Raw genomic sequence first — 18,250 nt, forward strand, 5'->3', positions numbered from 1 at the left:
CACCGGTTTTGGTTGCTATGGTAACCATGGGGTTCAGTTGCCATGGTAACCATGGGGTTGCGTTGCCATGGTAACCATGGCGTTTAGTTGCCATGGCAACTATGGGGTTCTGTTGCCATGGTAACCATGGGGTAGTGTTGCCATGGCAACCATGCGGTTGTGTTGCCATGGTAACGATGTGGTTGGGTTGCCATGGCAACCACGGGGTTGTATTGCCATGGGAACCATGGGGTAGTGTTGCCATGGTAACCACGGGGTAGTGTTGCCATGGCAACCACGGGGTTGTGTTGCCATGGTAACCATGGCGTTTAGTTGCCATGGCAACTATGGGGTTCTGTTGCCATGGCAACCACGGGGTTGTGTTGCCATGGGAACCATGAGGTTGTGTTGCCATGGTAACCATGGGGTTGGGTTGCCATGGCAACCACGGGGTTTGGTGCTATGGTAACCATGGGGTTCTGTGTCCATGGTAACCATGGGGTTGGGTTGCCATGGCAACTATGGGGTTCTGTTGCCATGGTAAACATGGGGTAGTGTTGCCGTGGTAACCATGGCGTTTAGTTTGCATGGCAACAATGGGGTTGTGTTGCCATGGTAACGATGGGGTAGTGTTGCCATGGCAACCATGGGGTTGTGTTGCCATGGTAACTATGGGGTTGGGTTGCAATGGTTATCAGGCGGTTCTTTAAGAATGGAAACCATGGGGTAGTGTTGCCATGGCAACCACGGGGTTGTGTTGCCATGGAAACCATGGGGTTGGGTTGCCATGGCAACCACGGGGTTTGGTTGCTATGGTAACCATGGCGTTCTGTTGCCATGGTAACCATGGGGTTGGGTTGCCATGGCAACTATGGGGTTCTGTTGCCATGGTAACCATGGGGTAGTGTTGCCATGGTAACCATGGGGTAGTGTTGCCATGGCAACCATCCGGTTGCGTTGCCATGGTAACTATGGGGTTGTGTTTCCATGGCAACCACGGTGTTGTGTTGCCATGGGAACCATGGGGTTGTGTTGCCATGGTAACCATGGGGTAGTGTTGCCATGGCAACCACGGGGTTGTGTTGCCATGGCAACCATCCGGTTGCGTTGCCATGGTAACTATGGGGTTGGGTTGCCATGGCAACCACGGTGTTGTGTTGCCATGGGAACCATGGGGTTGTGTTGCCATGGTAACCATGGGGTAGTGTTGCCATGGCAACCACGGGGTTGTGTTGCCATGGCAACCATGGCGTTTAGTTTCCATGGCAACCACGGGGTTGTGTTGCCATGGGAACCACGGGGTTGTGTTGCCATGGTAAGCATGGGGTTTGGTTGCCATGGCAACCACGGGGTTTGGTTGCTATGGTAACCATGGCGTTCTGTTGCCATGGTAACCATGGGGTTGTGTTTGCATGGCCACTATGGGGTTCTGTTGCCATGGTAACCATGGGGTAGTGTTGCCATGGCAACCATGGGGTTGTGTTGCCATGGTAACTATGGGGTTGGGTTGCAATGGGTATCAGGCGGTTCTTTACGAATGGAAACCATGGGGTAGTGTTGTCGCGGTAACCATGCGGTTGTGTTGCCATGGCAACCACGGGGTTGTGTTGCCATGGTAACCATGGCGTTTAGTTGCCATGGCAACTATGGGGTTGTGTTGCCATGGGAACCATGGGGTAGTGTTGCCATGGCAACCACGGGGTAGTGTTGAAATGGGAACCATGGGGTTGTGTTGCCATGGTAACCATGGGGTTGTGTTTCCATGGAAACCATGGGGTAGTGTTGCCGTGGCAACCATGGCGTTTAGTTTGCATGGCAACAATGGGGTTGTGTTGCCATGGTAACGATGGGGTAGTGTTGCCATGGCAACCATGGGGTTGTGTTGCCATGGTAACTATGGGGTTGGGTTGCAATGGTTATCAGGCGGTTCTTTAAGAATGGAAACCATGGGGTAGTGTTGCCATGGCAACCACGGGGTAGTGTTGCCATGGAAACCATGGGGTTGGGTTGCCATGGCAACCAGGGGGTTTGGTTGCTATGGTAACCATGGCGTTCTGTTGCCATGGTAACCATGGGGTTGGGTTGCCATGGCAACTATGGGGTTCTGTTCCCATGGTAACCATGTGGTAGTGTTGCCATGGCAACAATGGCGTTGTGTTGCCATGGTAACTATGGGGTTGTGTTGCCATGGTAACCATGGGGTAGTGTTGCCATGGTAACCATGGGGTAGTGTTGCCATGGCAACCATCCGGTTGCGTTGCCATGGTAACTATGGGGTTGGGTTGCCATGGCAACCACGGTGTTGTGTTGCCATGGGAACCATGGGGTTGTGTTGCCATGGTAACCATGGGGTAGTGTTGCCATGGCAACCACGGGGTTGTGTTGCCATGGCAACCATCCGGTTGCATTGCCATGGTAACTATGGGGTTGGGTTGCCATGGCAACCACGGTGTTGTGTTGCCATGGGAACCATGGGGTTGTGTTGCCGTGGTAACCATGGGGTAGTGTTGCCATGGCAACCACGGGTTTGTGTTGCCATGGCAACCATGGCGTTTAGTTTCCATGGGAACCACGGGGTTGTGTTGCCATGGGAACCACGGGGTTGTGTTGCCATGGTAAGCATGGGGTTTGGTTGCCATGGCAACCACGGGGTTTGGTTGCTATGGTAACCATGGCGTTCTGTTGCCATGGTAACCATGGGGTTGTGTTTGCATGGCCACTATGGGGTTCTGTTGCCATGGTAACCATGGGGTAGTGTTGCCATGGCAACCATGGGGTTGTGTTGCCATGGTAACTATGGGGTTGGGTTGCAATGGTTATCAGGCGGTTCTTTACGAATGGAAACCATGGGGTAGTGTTGTCACGTTAACCATGCGGTTGTGTTGCCATGGCAACCACGGGGTTGTGTTGCCATGGTAACCATGGCGTTTAGTTTCCATGGCAACCACGGGGTAGTGTTGAAATGGGAACCATGGGGTTGTGTTGCCATGGTAACCATGGGGTTGTGTTTCCATGGAAACCATGGGGTTGGGTTGCCATGGCAACCACGGGGTTGGGTTGCTATGGTAACCATGGGGTGGGGTTGCCATGGCAACCACGGGGTTTGGTTGCTATGGTTACCATGGCGTTCTGTTGCCATGGTAACCATGGGTTTGGGTTGCCATGGCAACTATGGGGTTCTGTTGCCATGGTAACCATGGGGTAGTGTTGCCATGGTAACCATGGGGTTGCGTTGCCATGGTAACCATGGCGTTTAGTTGCCATGGCAGCTATGGGGTTCTGTTGCCATGGTAACCATGGGGTAGTGTTGCCATGGCAACAATGCGGTTGTGTTGCCATGGTAACTATGGGGTTGGGTTGCCATGGCAACCACGGTGTTGTGTTGCCATGGGAACCATGGGGTAGTGTTGCCATGGCAACAATGCGGTTGTGTTGCCATGGTAACTATGGGGTTGGGTTGCCATGGCAACCACGGTGTTGTGTTGCCATGGGAACCATGGGGTTGTGTTGCCATGGTAACCATGGGGTAGTGTTGCCATGGCAACCACGTGGTTGTGTTGCCATGGTAACCATGGCGTTTAGTTGCCATGGCAACCACGGGGTTGTGTTGCCATGGGAACCACGGGGTTGTGTTGCCATGGTAAGCATGGGGTTGTGTTGCCATGGTAACCATGGGGTTGTGTTGCCATGGTAACTATGGGGTTGGGTTGCTATGGAAACTATGGGGTTTAGTTGCCATGGCAACCATGGGGTTGAGATGCCGTGGGAACCATGCGGTTGGGTTGCCGTGGCAACCATGCGGTTTTGTTGTTGTGGTAACCATGCGGTTGTGTTGCCATGGTGACTATGGGGTTGGGTTGCCATGGTAACCACGGGTTTTGGTTGCTATGGTAACCATGGGTTTCTGTTGCCATGGTAACGATGGGGTTGTGTTGCCATGGCAACCATAGGGTTGTGTTGCCCTGGTAACGATGGGGTTGGGTTGCCATGGCAACCACGGGGTTTGGTTGCTATGGTAACCATGGGTTTCTTTTGCCATGGTAACGATGGGGTTGGGTTGCCATGGCAACCATAGGGTTGTGTTGCCCTGGTAACGATGGGGTTGCGTTGCCATGGTAACCATGGCGTTTAGTTGCCAATGCAACTATGGGGTTCTGTTGCCATGGTAACCATGGGGTAGTGTTGCCATGGCAACCATGCGGTTGTGTTGCCATGGTAACGATGGGGTTGGGTTGCCATGGCAACCACGGGGTTGAATTGCCATGGGAACCATGGGGTAGTGTTGCCATGGTAACCATGGTGTAGTGTTGCCATGGCAACCACGGGGTTGTGTTGACATGGTAACCATGGGGTTGAGTTGCCATGGTAACCATGGGGTTGGGTTGCCATGGCAACCACGGGGTTTGGTTGCTATGGTAACCATGGCGTTCTGTTGCCATGGTAACCATGGGGTTGGGTTGCCTTGGCAACTATGGGGTTCTGTTGCCATGGTAACCATGGGGTAGTGTTGCCATGGCAACAATGGGGTTGTGTTGCCATGGTAACTATGGGGTTCTGTTGCCATGGTAACCATGGGGTAGTGTTGCCATGGCAACCATGGGGTTGGGTTGCCATGGCAACTATGGGGTTCTGTTGCCATGGTAACCATGGGGTAGTGTTGTCATGGTAACCATGGGGTTGCGTTGCCATGGTAACCATGGCGTTTAGTTGCCATGGCAACTATGGGGTTCTGTTGCCATGGTAACCATGGCGCTTAGTTACCATGGCAACCACGGGGTTTGGTTGCCATGGTAACCATGGGGTTGGGTTGCCATGGCAACCACGGTGTTGTGTTGCCATGGGAACCATGGGGTAGTGTTGCCATGGCAACCACGGGGTTGTGTTGCCATGGTAACTATGGGGTTGGGTTGCCATGGCAACCACGGTGTTGTGTTGCCATGGGAACCATGGGGTTGTGTTGCCATGGTAACCATGGGGTAGTGTTGCCATGGCAACCACGTGGTTGTGTTGCTATGGTAACCATGGAGTTTAGTTGCCATGGCAACCACGGGGTTGTGTTGCCATGGGAACCACGGGGTTGTGTTGCCATGGTAACCATGGGGTTGTGTTGCCATGGTAACTATGGGGTTGGGTTGCTATGGAAACTATGGGGTGTAGTTGCCATGGCAACCATGGGGTTGAGATGCCGTGGGAACCATGCGGTTGGGTTGCCGTGGTAACCATGCGGTTTTGTTGTTGTGGTAACCATGCGGTTGTGTTGCCATGGTAACTATGGGGTTGGGTTGCCATGGCAACCACGGGTTTTGGTTGCTATGGTAACCATGGGTTTCTGTTGCCATGGTAACCATGGGGTTGGGTTTCCATGGCAACCATAGGGTTGTGTTGCCCTGGTAACGATGGGGTTGGGTTGCCATGGCAACCACGGGGTTTGGTTGCTATGGTAACCATGGGGTTCAGTTGCCATGGTAACCATGGGGTTGCGTTGCCATGGTAACCATGGCGTTTAGTTGCCATGGCAACTATGGGGTTCTGTTGCCATGGTAACCATGGGGTAGTGTTGCCATGGCAACCATGGGGTTGTGTTGCCATGGTAACGATGTCGTTGTGTTGCCATGGCAACCACGGAGTTGTATTGCCATGGGAACCATGGGGTAGTGTTGCCATGGTAACCATGGTGAAGTGTTGCCATGGCAACCACGGGGTTGTGTTGCCATGGTAACCATGGGGTTGGGTTGCCATGGCAACTACGGGGTTCGGTGCTATGGTAACCATGGGGTTCTGTGTCCATGGTAACCATGGGGTTGGGTTTCCATGGCCACTATCGGGTTCTGTTGCCATGGTAACCATGGGGTAGTGTTGCCATGGCAACCATGGCCTTTAGTTGCCATGGCAACAATGGGGTTGTGTTGCCATGGTAACGATGGGGTAGTGTTGCCATGGCAACCATGGGGTTGTGTTGCCATGGTAACTATGGGGTTGGGTTGCAATGGTTATCAGGCGGTTCTTTAAGAATGGAAACCATGGGGTAGTGTTGCCATGGCAACCACAGGGTTGTGTTGCCATGGGAACCATGGGGTTGAGTTGCCATGGTAACCATGGGGTTGGGTAGCCATGGCAACCACGGGGTTTGGTTGCTATGGTAACCATGGCGTTCTGTTGCCATGGTACCCATGGGGTTGGGTTGCCATGTCAACTATGGGGTTCTGTTGCCATGGTAACCATGGGGTAGTGTTGCCATGGCAACAATGGGGTTGTGTTGCCATGGTAACTATGGGGTTCTGTTGCCATGGTAACCATGGGGTAGTGTTGCCATGGCAACCATGGGGTTGGGTTGCCATGGCAACTATGGGGTTCTGTTGCCATTGTAACCATGGGGTAGTGTTGCCATGGTAACCATGGGGTTGCGTTGCCATGGTAACCATGGCGTTTATTTGCCATGGCAACTATGGGGTTCTGTTGCCATGGTAACCATGGGGTAGTGTTGCCATGGCAACAATGCGGTTGTGTTGCCATGGTAACTATGGGGTTGGGTTGCCATGGCAACCACGGTGTTGTGTTGCCATGGAAACCATGGGGTAGTGTTGCCATGGCAACAATGCGGTTGTGTTGCCATGGTAACTATGGGGTTGGGTTGCCATGGCAACCACGGTGTTGTGTTGCCATGGGAACCACGGGGTTGTGTTGCCATGGTAACCATGGGGTAGTGTTGCCATGGCAACCACGAGGTTGTGTTGCCATGGTAACCATGGCGTTTAGTTGCCATGGCAACCACGGGGTTGTGTTGCCATGGGAACCACGGGGTTGTGTTGCCATGGTAACCATGGGGTTGAGATGCCGTGGGAACCATGCGGTTGGGTTGCCATGGTAACTATGGGGTTGGGTTGCTATGGAAACTATGGGGTTTAGTTGCCATGGCAACCATGGTGTTGAGATGCCGTGGGAACCATGCGGTTGGGTTGCCGTGGTAACCATGCGGTTTTGTTGTTGTGGTAACCATGCGGTTGTGTTGCCATGGTAACTATGGGGTTGGGTTGCCATGGCAACCACGGGTTTTGGTTGCTATGGTAACCATGGGTTTCTGTTGCCATGGCAACCATAGGGTTGTGTTGCCCTGGTAACGATGGGGTTGGGTTGCCATGGCAACCACGGGGTTTGGTTGCTATGGTAACCATGGGGTTCAGTTGCCATTGTAACCATGGGGTTGCGTTGCCATGGTAACCATGGCGTTTAGTTGCCATGGCAACTATGGGGTTCTGTTGCCATGGTAACCATGGGGTAGTGTTGCCATGGCAACCATGGCCTTTAGTTGCCATGGCAACAATGGGGTTGTGTTGCCATGGTAACGATGGGGTAGTGTTGCCATGGCAACCATGGGGTTGTGTTTCCATGGTAACTATGGGGTTGGGTTGCAATGGTTATCAGGCGGTTCTTTAAGAATGGAAACCATGGGGTAGTGTTGCCATGGCAACCACAGGGTTGTGTTGCCATGGGAACCATGGGGTTGAGTTGCCATGGTAACCATGGGGTTGGGTAGCCATGGCAACCACGGGGTTTGGTTGCTATGGTAACCATGGCGTTCTGTTGCCATGGTACCCATGGGGTTGGGTTGCCATGGCAACTATGGGGTTCTGTTGCCATGGTAACCATGGGGTAGTGTTGCCATGGCAACAATGGGGTTGTGTTGCCATGGTAACTATGGGGTTCTGTTGCCATGGTAACGATGGGGTAGTGTTGCCATGGCAACCATGGGGTTGGGTTGCCATGGCAACTATGGGGTTCTGTTGCCATGGTAACCATGGGGTAGTGTTGCCATGGTAACCATGGGGTTGCGTTGCCATGGTAACCATGGCGTTTAGTTGCCATGGCAACTATGGGGTTCTGTTGCCATGGTAACCATGGGGTTCTGTTGCCATGGTAACCATGGGGTAGTGTTGCCATGGTAACCATGGGGTTGCGTTGCCATGGTAACCATGGCGTTTAGTTGCCATGGCAACTATGGGGTTCTGTTGCCATGGTAACCATGGGGTTGCGTTGCCATGGTAACCATGGCGTTTAGTTGCCATGGCAACTATGGGGTTCTGTTGCCATGGTAACCATGGGGTAGTGTTGCCATGGCAACAATGCGGTTGTGTTGCCATGGTAACTATGGGGTTGGGTTGCCATGGCAACCACGGTGTTGTGTTGCCATGGGAACCATGGGGTAGTGTTGCCATGGCAACAATGCGGTTGTGTTGCCATGGTAACTATGGGGTTGGGTTGCCATGGCAACCACGGTGTTGTGTTGCCATGGGAACCACGGGGTTGTGTTGCCATGGTAACCATGGGGTAGTGTTGCCATGGCAACCACGAGGTTGTGTTGCCATGGTAACCATGGCGTTTAGTTGCCATGGCAACCACGGGGTTGTGTTGCCATGGGAACCACGGGGTTGTGTTGCCATGGTAACCATGGGGTTGAGATGCCGTGGGAACCATGCGGTTGGGTTGCCATGGTAACTATGGGGTTGGGTTGCTATGGAAACTATGGGGTTTAGTTGCCATGGCAACCATGGTGTTGAGATGCCGTGGGAACCATGCGGTTGGGTTGCCGTGGTAACCATGCGGTTTTGTTGTTGTGGTAACCATGCGGTTGTGTTGCCATGGTAACTATGGGGTTGGGTTGCCATGGCAACCACGGGTTTTGGTTGCTATGGTAACCATGGGTTTCTGTTGCCATGGCAACCATAGGGTTGTGTTGCCCTGGTAACGATGGGGTTGGGTTGCCATGGCAACCACGGGGTTTGGTTGCTATGGTAACCATGGGGTTCAGTTGCCATTGTAACCATGGGGTTGCGTTGCCATGGTAACCATGGCGTTTAGTTGCCATGGCAACTATGGGGTTCTGTTGCCATGGTAACCATGGGGTAGTGTTGCCATGGCAACCATGGCCTTTAGTTGCCATGGCAACAATGGGGTTGTGTTGCCATGGTAACGATGGGGTAGTGTTGCCATGGCAACCATGGGGTTGTGTTTCCATGGTAACTATGGGGTTGGGTTGCAATGGTTATCAGGCGGTTCTTTAAGAATGGAAACCATGGGGTAGTGTTGCCATGGCAACCACAGGGTTGTGTTGCCATGGGAACCATGGGGTTGAGTTGCCATGGTAACCATGGGGTTGGGTAGCCATGGCAACCACGGGGTTTGGTTGCTATGGTAACCATGGCGTTCTGTTGCCATGGTACCCATGGGGTTGGGTTGCCATGGCAACTATGGGGTTCTGTTGCCATGGTAACCATGGGGTAGTGTTGCCATGGCAACAATGGGGTTGTGTTGCCATGGTAACTATGGGGTTCTGTTGCCATGGTAACGATGGGGTAGTGTTGCCATGGCAACCATGGGGTTGGGTTGCCATGGCAACTATGGGGTTCTGTTGCCATGGTAACCATGGGGTAGTGTTGCCATGGTAACCATGGGGTTGCGTTGCCATGGTAACCATGGCGTTTAGTTGCCATGGCAACTATGGGGTTCTGTTGCCATGGTAACCATGGGGTAGTGTTGCCATGGCAACAATGCGGTTGTGTTGCCATGGTAACTATGGGGTTGGGTTGCCATGGCAACCACGGTGTTGTTTTGCCATGGGAACCATGGGGTTTTCTTGCCATGGTAACCATGGGGTAGTGTTGCCATGGCAACCACGTGGTTGTGTTGCCATGGTAACCATGGCGTTTAGTTGCCATGGCAACCACGGGGTTGTGTTGCCATGGGAACCATGGGGTTGGGTTGTCATGACAACCACTGGGTTTGGTTGCTATGGTAACCATTGCGTTCTGTTGCCATGGTTACCATGGGGTTGGGTTGAGATGGCAACTATGGGGTTCTGTTGCCATGGTAACCATGGGGTAGTGTTTCCATGGCAACCATGGTGTAGTGTTGCAATGGCAACCATGGGGTTCTGTTGCCATGGTAACAATGGGGTTGGGTTACAATGGTAACCAGGCATTTCTCTTGGAATGGCAACCATGGGATTGTGTTGCCATGGTAACGACGGGGTTGTGTTGCCATGGCAACCACGGGGTTGTGTTGCCATGGGAACCATGGGGTTGTGTTGCCATGGTAACCATGGCGTTTTGTTACCATGGCAACTATGGGGTTCTGTTGCAATGGCAACCATGGGGTAGTGTTTCCATGGCAACCATGGGGTTGTGTTGCCATGGTAACGATGGGGTTGGGTTGCCATGGCAACCACGGGGTTGTGTTGCCATGGGAACCATGGGGTTGTGTTGCCATGGTAACCATGGGGTTGGGTTGCCATGGCAACTATGGGGTAGTGTTGCCATGGCAACCACGGGGTTGGGTTGCCATGGCAACCATGGGGTAGTGTTGCCATGGCAACCACGGGGTTGTGTTGCCATGGGAACCATGGGGTTGTGTTGCCATGGTAACCATGGGGTTGGGTTGCCATGGCAACCACGGGGTTTGGTTGCCATGGTAACCATGGGGTAGTGTTGCCATGGTAACCATGGGGTTGCGTTGCCATGGTAACCATGGCGTTTAGTTGCCATGGCAACTATGGGGTTCTGTTGCCATGGTAACCATGGGGTAGTGTTGCCATGGCAACAATGCGGTTGTGTTGCCATGGTAACTATGGGGTTGGGTTGCCATGGCAACCACGGTGTTGTGTTGCCATGGGAACCATGGGGTAGTGTTGCCATGGCAACAATGCGGTTGTGTTGCCATGGTAACTATGGGGTTGGGTTGCCATGGCAACCTCGGTGTTGTGTTGCCATGGGAACCATGGGGTTCTGTTGCCATGGTAACCATGGGGTAGTGTTGCCATGGCAACCACGGGGTTGTGTTTCCATGGGAACCACGGGGTTGTGTTGCCATGGTAACCCTGGGGTTGTGTTGCCATGGTAACTATGGGGTTGGGTTGCTATGGAAACTATGGGGTTTAGTTGCCATGGCAACCATGGGGTTGAGATGCCGTGGGAACCATGCGGTTGGTTTGCCGTGGTAACCATGCAGTTTTGTTGTTGTGGTAACCATGCGGTTGTGTTGCCATGGTAACTATGGGGTTGGGTTGCCATGGCAACCACGGGGTTTGGTTGCTATGGTAACCATGGGTTTCTGTTGCCATGGTAACCATGGGGTTGGGTTGCCATGGCAACCATAGGGTTGTGTTGCCCTGGTAACGATGGGGTTGGGTTGCCATGGCAACCACGGGGTTTGGTTGCTATGGTAACCATGGGGTTCAGTTGCCATGGTAACCATGGGGTTGCGTTTCCATGGTAACCATGGCGTTGAGTTGCCATGGCAACTATGGGGTTCTGTTGCCATGGTAACCATGGGGTAGTGTTGCCATGGCAACCATGCGGTTGTGTTGCCATGGTAAAGATGGGGTTGGGTTGCCATGGCAACCACGGGGTTGTATTGCCATGGGAACCATGGGGTAGTGTTGCCATGGTAAGCATGGGGTAGTGTTGCCATGGCAACCACGGGGTTGTGTTGCCATGGTAACCATGGCGTTTAGTTCCCATGGCAACTATGGGGTTCTGTTGCCATGGTAACCATGGGGTAGTGTTGCCATGGCAACCACGGGGTTGTGTTGCCATGGTAACCATGGGGTTGGGTTGCCATGTCAACCACGGGGTTTGGTTGCTATGGTAACCATGGCGTTCTGTTGCCATGGTAACCATGGGGTTGTGTTGCCATGGTAACCATGGGGTTGGGTTGCCATGGCAACCACGGGGTTGTGTTGTCATGGGAACCATGGGGTTGTGTTGCCATGGGAACCATGTGGTTGGGTTGCCATGGCAACCATGGGGTTGTGTTGCCATGGTAACCATAGGGTTGGGTTGCCATGGCAACAACGGGGTTTGGTTGCTATGGTAACCATGGGGTTCTGTTGCCATGGTAACCGTGGGGTTGGGTTCCAAGGCAACTATGGGGTTCTGTGTCCATGGTAACCATGGGGGCGTTCATTTGCCATGGACACTATGGGGTTCTGTTGCCATGGTAACGATGGGGTAGTGTTGCCATGGCAACCATGGGGTTGTGTTGCCATGGTAACCATGGCGTTGGGTTGCCATGGCAACCACGGCGTTGTGTTGCCATGGGAACCATGGGGTTGTGTTGCCATGGTAACTATGGGGTTGGGTTGCTATGGAAACTATGGGGTTTAGTTGCCTTGGCAACCATGGGTTTGAGATGCGTGGTAACCATGCTGTTGGGTTGCTGTGGTAACCATGCGGTTGTGTTGTTGTGGTAACCATGCGGTTGTGTTGCCATGGTAACCTCGGGGTTGGGTTGCCATGGCAACAACGGGGTTTGGTTGCTATGGTAACCATGGCGTTCTGTTGCCATGGTAACCATGGGGTTGGGTTGCCATGGTAACCATGGCGTTTAGTTGCCATGAAAACTATGAAGTTCTGTTGCCATGGTAACCATGGGGAAGTGTTGCCATGGCAACCATGGGGTTGTGTTGCCATGGTAACAATGGGGTTGGGTTGCAATAGTAACCAGGCACATTTCTTGGAATGGCAACTTTGGGGTTGTGTTGCCATGGTAACGATGGGGTTGTCTTGCCATGGCAACCACGGGGTTGTGTTGCCATGGGAACCATGGGGTTGTGTTGCCATGGTAACTATGGGTTTGTGTTGCTATGGAAGCTATGGGGTTTAGTTGCCTTGGCAACCATGGGTTTGAGATGCGTGGTAACCATGCAGTTGGGTTGCCGTGGTAACCATGCGGTTGTGTTGTTGTGGTAACCATGCGGTTTTTTGCCATGGTAACCATGGGGTTGGGTTGCCATGGCAACCACGGGGTTTGGTTGCTATGGTAACAATGGGGTTCTGTTTCCATGGTAACCATGGGGTAGTGTTGCCATGGCAACCATGGGGTAGTGTTGCCATGGTAACCATGGCGTTTAGTTGCCATGGCAACTATGGGGTTCTGTTGCCATGGTAACCATGGGGTAGTGTTGCCATGGCAACCACGGGGTTGTGTTGCCATGGGAACTATGGGGTTGTGTTGCCATGGTAACTATGGGGTTGGGTTGCTATGGAAACTATGGGGTTGTGTTGCCATGGTAACCATGGCGTTTAGTTGCCATGGCAACTATGGGGTTCTGTTGCGATGGCAACCATAGGGTTGTGTTGCCATGGTAACCATGGCGTTGGGTTGCCATGGCAACCACGGGGTTGTGTTGCCATGGGAACCATGGGGTTGTGTTGCCATGGTAACTATGGGGTTGTGTTGCTATGGAAACTATGGGGTTTAGTTGCCATGGCAACCATGGGGTTGAGATGCCGTGGTAACCATGCAGTTGGGTTGCCGTGGTAACCATGCGGTTGTGTTCTTGTGGTAACCATGCAGTTGTGTTGCCATGGTAACCATGGGGTTGGGTTGCCATGGCAACCACGGGGTTTGGTTGCTATGGTAACCATGGGGTTCTGTGTCCATGGTAACCATGGGATTGGGTTGCCATGGTAACCATAGGGGCGTTTAGTTGCCATGGCAACTATGGGGTTCTGTTGCCATGGTAACCATGGGGTAGTGTTGCCATGGCAACCATGGGGTTGTGTTGCCATGGTAACCATGGGGTTGGGTTGCCATGGGAACCACGGGGTTTGGTTGCTATGGTAACCATGGCGTTCTGTTGCCATGGTAACCATGGGGTTGGGTTGCCATGGTAACCATGGCGTTTAGTTGCCATGACAACTATGGGGTTCTGTTGCCATGGTAACCATGGGGAAGTGTTGCCATGGCAACCATGGGGTTGTGTTGCCATCGTAACAATGGGGTTGGGTTGCAATAGTAACCAGGCACATCTCTTGGAATGGCAACTATGGGGTTGTGTTGCCATGGTAACGATGAAGTTGTGTTGCCATGGCAACCACGTGGTTGTGTTGCCATGGGAACAATGGGGTTGTGTTGCCATGGTAACTATGGGGTTGGGTTGCTGTGGAAACTATGGGGTTTAGTTGCCTTGGCAACCATGGGTTTGAGATGCGTGGTAACCATGCTGTTGGGTTGTTGTGGTAACCATGCGGTTGTGTTGTTGTGGTAATCATGCGGTTGTGTTGCCATGGTAACCATGGGGTTGGGTTGTCATGGCAACCACGGGGTTTGGTTGCTATGGTAACAATGGGGTTGGGTTACAATGGTAACCAGGCAGTTCTCTTGGAATGGCAACTATGGGGTTGTGTTGCCATGGTAACGATGGGGTTGTGTTGCCATGGCAACCACGAGGTTGTGTTGCCATGGGAACCATGGGGTTGTGTTGCCATGGTAACTATGGGGTTGGGTTGCTATGGAAATTATGGGGTTTATTTGCCTTGGCAACCATGGGTTTGAGATGCGTGGTAACCATGCAGTTGGGTTGCCGTGGTAACCATGTGGTTGTGTTGTTGTGGTAACCATGCGGTTGTGTTGCCATGGTAACCATGGGGCTGTGTTGCCATGGCAAACACGGGGTTTGGTTGCTATGGTAACCATGGGGTTCTGTGTCCATGGTAACCATGGGGTTGGGTTGCCATGGTAACCATGGCGTTTAGTTGCCATGGCAACTATGGGGTTCTGTTGCCATGGTAACCATGGAGTAGTGTTGCCATGGCAACCACGGGGTTGTGTTGCCATGGGAACTATGGGGTTGTGTTGCCATGGTAACTATGGGGTTGGGTTGCTACGGAAACTATGGGGTTGTGTTGCCATGTTAACCATGGCGTTCAGTTGCCATGGCAACTATGGGGTTCTCTTGCCATGGCAACCATAGGGTTGTGTTGCCATGGTAACCATGGCGTTGGGTTGCCATGGCAACCACGGGGTTGTGTTGCCATGGGAACCATGGGGTTGTGTTGCCATGGTAACTATGGGGTTGGGTTGCTATGGAAACTATGGGGTTTAGATGCCATGGTAACCATGGGGTTGAGATGCCGTGGTAACCATGCAGTTGGGTTGCCGTGGTAACCATGCGGTTGTGTTGTTGTGGTAACCATGCGGTTGTGTTGCCATGGTAACCATGGGTTTGGGTTGCCATGGCAACCACGGGGTTGTGTTGTCATGAGAAACATGGGGTTGTGTTGCCATGGTAACTATGGGGTTGGGTTGCTATAAAAACTATGGGGTTTAGTTGCCTTGGCAACCATGGGGTTGAGATGCCGTGGTAACCATGCAGTTGGGTGGTCGTGGTAACCATGCGGTTGTGTTGTTGTGGTAACCATGCGGTTGTGTTGCCATGGTAACCATGGGGTTGGGTTGCCATGGCAACCACGGGGTTTGGTTGCTATGGTAACCATGGGGTTCTGTGTCCATGGTAACCATGGGGTTGGGTTGCCATGGTAAACATGGCGTTTAGTTGCCATGGCAACTATGGGGTTCTGTTGCCATGGTAACCATGGGGAAGTGTTGCCATGGCAACCATGAAGTTGTGTTGCCATGGTAACTATGGGGTTGTGTTGCCATGGTAACCATGGCGTTTTGTTACCATGGCAACTATGGGGTTCTGTTGCAATGGCAACCATGGGGTAGTGTTTCCATGGCAACCATGGGGTTGTGTTGCCATGGTAACGATGGGGTTGGGTTGCCATGGCAACCACGGGGTTGTGTTGCCATGGGAACCATGGGGTTGTGTTGCCATGGTAACCATGGGGTTGGGTTGCCATGGCAACTATGGGGTAGTGTTGCCATGGCAACCACGGGGTTGGGTTGCCATGGCAACCATGGGGTAGTGTTGCCATGGCAACCACGGGGTTGTGTTGCCATGGGAACCATGGGGTTGTGTTGCCATGGTAACCAAGGGGTTTTGTTGCCATGGCAACCACGGGGTTTGGTTGCCATGGTAACCATGGGGTAGTGTTGCCATGGTAACCATGGGGTTGCGTTGCCATGGTAACCATGGCGTTTAGTTGCCATGGCAACTATGGGGTTCTGTTGCCATGGTAACCATGGGGTAGTGTTGCCATGGCAACAATGCGGTTGTGTTGCCATGGTAACTATGGGGTTGGGTTGCCATGGCAACCACGGTGTTGTGTTGCCATGGGAACCATGGGGTAGTGTTGCCATGGCAACAATGCGGTTGTGTTGCCATGGTAACTATGGGGTTGGGTTGCCATGGCAACGTCGGTGTTGTGTTGCCATGGGAACCATGGGGTTCTGTTGCCATGGTAACCATGGGGTAGTGTTGCCATGGCAACCACGGGGTTGTGTTTCCATGGGAACCACGGGGTTGTGTTGCCATGGTAACCCTGGGGTTGTGTTGCCATGGTAACTATGGGGTTGGGTTGCTATGGAAACTATGGGGTTTAGTTGCCATGGCAACCATGGGGTTGAGATGCCGTGGGAACCATGCGGTTGGTTTGCCGTGGTAACCATGCAGTTTTGTTGTTGTGGTAACCATGCGGTTGTGTTGCCATGGTAACTATGGGGTTGGGTTGCCATGGCAACCACGGGGTTTGGTTGCTATGGTAACCATGGGTTTCTGTTGCCATGGTAACCATGGGGTTGGGTTGCCATGGCAACCATAGGGTTGTGTTGCCCTGGTAACGATGGGGTTGGGTTGCCATGGCAACCACGGGGTTTGGTTGCTATGGTAACCATGGGGTTCAGTTGCCATGGTAACCATGGGGTTGCGTTGCCATGGTAACCATGGCGTTGAGTTGCCATGGCAACTATGGGGTTCTGTTGCCATGGTAACCATGGGGTAGTGTTGCCATGGCAACCATGCGGTTGTGTTGCCATGGTAAAGATGGGGTTGGGTTGCCATGGCAACCACGGGGTTGTATTGCCATGGGAACCATGGGGTAGTGTTGCCATGGTAAGCATGGGGTAGTGTTGCCATGGCAACCACGGGGTTGTGTTGCCATGGTAACCATGGCGTTTAGTTGCCATGGCAACTATGGGGTTCTGTTGCCATGGTAACCATGGGGTAGTGTTGCCATGGCAACCACGGGGTTGTGTTGCCATGGTAACCATGGGGTTGGGTTGCCATGTCAACCACGGGGTTTGGTTGCTATGGTAACCATGGCGTTCTGTTGCCATGGTAACCATGGGGTTGTGTTGCCATGGTAACCATGGGGTTGGGTTGCCATGGCAACCACGGGGTTGTGTTGTCATGGGAACCATGGGGTTGTGTTGCCATGGGAACCATGTGGTTGGGTTGCCATGGCAACCATGGGGTTGTGTTGCCATGGTAACCATAGGGTTGGGTTGCCATGGCAACAACGGGGTTTGGTTGCTATGGTAACCATGGGGTTCTGTTGCCATGGTAACCGTGGGGTTGGGTTCCAAGGCAACTATGGGGTTCTGTGTCCATGGTAACCATGGGGTTGGGTTGCCATGGTAACCATGGGGGCGTTCATTTGCCATGGACACTATGGGGTTCTGTTGCCATGGTAACGATGGGGTAGTGTTGCCATGGCAACCATGGGGTTGTGTTGCCATGGTAACCATGGCGTTGGGTTGCCATGGCAACCACGGCGTTGTGTTGCCATGGGAACCATGGGGTTGTGTTGCCATGGTAACTATGGGGTTGGGTTGCTATGGAAACTATGGGGTTTAGTTGCCTTGGCAACCATGGGTTTGAGATGCGTGGTAACCATGCTGTTGGGTTGCTGTGGTAACCATGCGGTTGTGTTGTTGTGGTAACCATGCGGTTGTGTTGCCATGGTAACCTCGGGGTTGGGTTGCCATGGCAACAACGGGGTTTGGTTGCTATGGTAACCATGGCGTTCTGTTGCCATGGTAACCATGGGGTTGGGTTGCCATGGTAACCATGGCGTTTAGTTGCCATGAAAACTATGAAGTTCTGTTGCCATGGTAACCATGGGGAAGTGTTGCCATGGCAACCATGGGGTTGTGTTGCCATGGTAACAATGGGGTTGGGTTGCAATAGTAACCAGGCACATTTCTTGGAATGGCAACTATGGGGTTGTGTTGCCATGGTAACGATGGGGTTGTCTTGCCATGGCAACCACGGGGTTGTGTTGCCATGGGAACCATGGGGTTGTGTTGCCATGGTAACTATGGGTTTGTGTTGCTATGGAAGCTATGGGGTTTAGTTGCCTTGGCAACCATGGGTTTGAGATGCGTGGTAACCATGCAGTTGGGTTGCCGTGGTAACCATGCGGTTGTGTTGTTGTGGTAACCATGCGGTTTTTTGCCATGGTAACCATGGGGTTGGGTTGCCATGGCAACCACGGGGTTTGGTTGCTATGGTAACAATGGGGTTCTGTTTCCATGGTAACCATGGGGTAGTGTTGCCATGGCAACCATGGGGTAGTGTTGCCATGGTAACCAT

The sequence above is a fragment of the Netta rufina genome (genome assembly GCF_964035555.1).
Source record: "Netta rufina genome assembly, chromosome: 24".
Lineage (NCBI taxonomy): Eukaryota > Metazoa > Chordata > Aves > Anseriformes > Anatidae > Netta > Netta rufina.